The sequence below is a fragment of the Myotis nattereri genome (genome assembly GCF_964212035.1).
Source record: "Myotis nattereri genome assembly, chromosome: 7".
In the NCBI taxonomy this organism is placed as follows: domain Eukaryota; kingdom Metazoa; phylum Chordata; class Mammalia; order Chiroptera; family Vespertilionidae; genus Myotis; species Myotis nattereri.
The window spans coordinates 36,938,311-36,942,495 of NC_138082.1; positions in this window are offsets into that span (position 1 = coordinate 36,938,311).

The following is a 4,185-nucleotide window of genomic DNA, read 5'->3' on the forward strand; positions in this document are numbered from 1 at the left end:
CTTTCCTTGCTTTTGTTATTAGAGAAATAATCTCCTAAAAGCCCGTGGTGAAGTGCCCGTGTGCCGTGTTCCCTAAGCACCGAATACTGGGGACTGCCAGAGAGACCGGGCCTGGCTACCTCTGGGAGTGGCTGCCCCCTCCCTAGACCCTGTCCTGTCCGCATCTCCACCCCTGCCCCACCTGAGGCTTAGAGCCCTGCCTCATGGGGCCCCTGAGGCTGAGGTTCAGGTGGTTTTCCCACCGTCAGTTCAGGTTTGCAGTGATTTCTCAGTAATAGTTTTATGACTAAGCAAGTTTATTTTGGAGAATTCAAATAATGCATGAAATATTAAAAGGCTAAGAATTTTGAGGCATTTTCTGCTAGAGTAGCAGGAGGTCTTTGCGAAGGTGGCCCAGGGGTTCTGGGAGCAAGTGTTGGAGGATCCTCCATTTCCCTGGGACACAAGCTGGTCCCCAAAATGTCAAAATGTGAAGTGCCCTGCAGTTCACTCCTGGGGTCGCACTACAGAATCCACTTGTGCACAGGTCTATACATGTATGCAGTACATACTTGTACACATGCACAGACACAGTGTACACAGACTTGGTTCACACAGGCCCACATAACGTACACATATTACACGCACACAGGCTTGTCCCCAGAACAAGCACAGAGCACTGTCTGCACCTGGCATCCGTTGCTGGACAGGTGGGGGCTGGCCTTTTAGAAAAGGAGGTGACGTGTGCCTCTGAGACCCCGAGACAGAGGGACAGCAAGAAGGGGGAGAAGGGGGGAGCCACCTGCTCCCAAGAGAGAACATCAGCTTGAGGAAGCTGGTTGCACACAGAACCTTCCGGTGTGTTGAGACTGTAGCTGGGCTCACTTTGGGGAGGGCGCCTGGCTGTCGGGGTAGGAGATTTATTTTTTGTAATTTTTGGATGCCTTGCCCTTTTTTTTGGCTAAGTGCATGTACACTTTAGAAACAAAACAGGACAAACCAGGTGACAAGCTGATTCAAGAGATCCGGGTGGGGTGGGGGGTGGGGGCGCCAGCTGCCTCCTGCACGCACCTCCCCCCCCCGCCCCCCGCCCCCTGTGGATCAAGCCTGAAACCTGGGCCCAGGCATGTACCTTGACCAGGAATCTGACCGGCGGGGCAGAGGCATCTTATCTTTTTACAGCCTTGTTTCATTCTCCAGTTTCCCGGGCTGTAAGGAAACTTATCTATGCTTAGTAGGGTGAATAATTGTGAAACAACTGTGGCTATGTTCTTAATGCGTGCCCTCCCCACTATCATTTTCACACACCCAGAAAATCCTGTTGGAACCAACTGGAAAGTCTGACTAAACGGCTGGATGCCACTGCAGACCCCCTGGGCCCATGTGCCCTCGGGGAACTCGCTCCCTGTGGCCCCGAATGTCACCAAAGCTGGTGGAGTGCCCATCAGAGCAGAGCGCACCGTCCAGGGCACACCGCACACAAAGCATCACAGGGAAGGAACGCCGAGCAGTCAGGAATGTCTGCACAGCAAAACCTGCCTTCCAGTCCTCGAGCCCCGAACCTTGAACCTGGACCCTGAGCCTATGGGCGTGGAGAGATAACTCCCCTCCGGAAACTGGAAGCTGCTCCCACCAGGTGGGGCTTCCGCTGATGACAATCTCAATAATCTTGAATGTGCTGGAAGTGTGGAGGGGGGGGGCCATTGTGTTTAGATGAGGAAAAGCTTATGATTTTTGCTTTAAAACCTCTGAACTGCAATGTGAGAAGAGGTTATGTAAGGGCCCCCGTAGAGGCATCCGCCTGGAGGGGCCCAGGGAGTGGTGAGGAAGCCCCAGCCAGAGGGTGAGGGGTGGAGAGGGTGGGTCAGTGATCTCAGCCCCAGGAGCAGGGTGGGGGAGTGTGGGGGGCAAGGAGTCTGCCCCTCAACCTCGGGATGTGGCTGGGGATGGGCAGCCCCACACAGGTCTGCAGGGAGCAGCCTCTGAGCACAGGCTTCCTGTTCGCTCAGGACTCGGGGTGTCCTATGATTGTGGGCCTAGAGGGCTCAGGAAGAATTTGGGGTCTTGTGGCCCGCAGGGCACCTGGGGACAGCCACCAGGGTGCTGCTCTATGGACTGGGGGGGGGGGGGGTGACAGGTCACAGCGCAATGTGCCTGACCCCTGACCTCAAGCCCACTGACAGGTGACAGACCTCACAGTGGACGCAGTCCCAGGCTACCTCACCATCTCCTCTCTGACCCCCATGAGGACTGGCTTCAGCCCCCACCCCCACCCAGTACACCATCCAGCATCCTCAGCTGGAGGTCACTCAGACTTAGGGGACTCAAGGGCCTAGGGGAGAACAGGCTCTTCCTTAAGGACACGTGGTGGGAACAAATGAGTCATGGAAGTTTCTGGAACAGCTCCTGGTGTAGGGGTGCATGAAAAAGGGACTTCCTGGACGGGCCCTGTAAGGCCTGGCTCCTGGCTCCCCTCCCCACTGGCCCTGGTCCAGACATGTGTAAATAGGTGTTCTGTGGGACGTGGCTGGAAGTCAGATGATGTGCCTGTTTCTGGGCGGAGTTTGCAGCAGCCATTAGCCCTCGGAGAGGGGGATGGGGCATAGTGGGTCTGAGGGTGACCAGCTTACTGGTCTGAGGCAGAGGGCTGGGCTCTGGCCCTACTCCTGACTCAGCCTTGGGGTCAGTTCATGTGCTCCGGTCAAAGCCAGGGCCCAGAGGGGCTGCTGCCTGAGGGGTCCTCTGTGGCATGTGGCCAGCTGGCAGTCCTGGTGCTCACTCCCCTGGCAAAGAGGGTGCACTCCTGATTCTGTGGGTGGGAGCCCCTCCCACCCGTGGGTCCTGCCAGCCCCTTGCCTCTGGCCACCCCCACCGGGGGAGGAGGAAACAGTGGCCTGGCTGGCCTCCCCTCACGCCTTGGGTCTGCCCCAAAGGGCATCCATTCGCACAGGATCCAGGCCACACACCTGGCACAGAGGTGTGAGCATGAGCGGCTGGAGGCAGCCCTGCACAGGAAGCAGGTGGCAGAGTGGGCTTGGAGGTGACCCTGCGTCCTCTGATCTGGCTCTTGCAGCAGGGGCGCCACCTGCCCCCAGACTTCATGGTGGTTTCTCTGTGCTCCTGCACCTCTGACCTGCTCTCATAGGGGCTCCAGCCAGGACCCACAGGTCACAGGGGGCCTCCCGCTCCTTCCCCAGGTCACCTGCGTGGCTGACCTCAAAAATCCATGTCATGGGCTTTGTCTGAGCTGGGTGGCAGCCAAGGGCTCTGGGCCTCTGGCCTCAGCTCACTCTTCCTGCCTAGATGCCGGAGCTGGGACCCAACTGGAGTGGAGTGTCCCTGGGCCCTAGCACCTGCAAGGGATCGGAGTGGTATTGACTCCTGAGGTGTGGGTGGCTGGGTGGAAAGAGAACGTTCCCTTTAAAGGAAGAGCAAGGCAGCCCCCGGACCTTCATGGAGAGAGGAATGCGGAGGGTGCAGGGAGTGTCCAGGTGGAGAGCTGCCCAAGCTGGTATCCGCACCATGACCTCAGGGTATAGGCGGAGGAAAGCAGGGACGATGGGCCTCCCACCACAGTCGGATGCTCTGGGCAAGGGAAGTGGAGCTGTGCACCCACCAAGGGTTTCTGAGGCCAGGGAGGCCAGGCCTGAGCATCTCCTGGAGCCTGCGTCCACATGGCCCTCTGGACTCCCTGTGGTGAGCAACACGGCTGTCCTCCATCCAGACCCCTCCTCTGTATGACACCCAGGTCCGGATGTATCGAAGGTGAGTGGCTGTCTCCGCCCTACATGCAGGGTTGATCCCCTCCCCCCAGGGCAGAAGGCACAGGGAGACATCAGCCTCACATGGTACCTCTGTGCGGGCTACACAGAAAGCTCCTCCCTCCATTCTATCACCAAGCTCACCAACCTCTGCAGGGGTCTCAGGGTGCTCAGGCCACCCAAGGGCCCCCTCCTGTCCCCTCCTCTCCCTATCCTCCCCCCCTCCAGACTTGGAGGGTCAGAGGAGGGGCATTGACAGCCAACAAGACCTCTCAGTTTGGGGTGGGAGGGGAGGTCATGGTGTTCAGGGGGTCCAAGGTGGGCTCTTGATGGGGATAGCAGGACGGGAAGGGGATGGCATGGCTCCTGGTCCTCCATCCCCTGCCTCCTCCAGCCTCAACTCTGTGGGGTGTGAGTGAGGAGGGGGGCTCAGGTGAAGGACCCA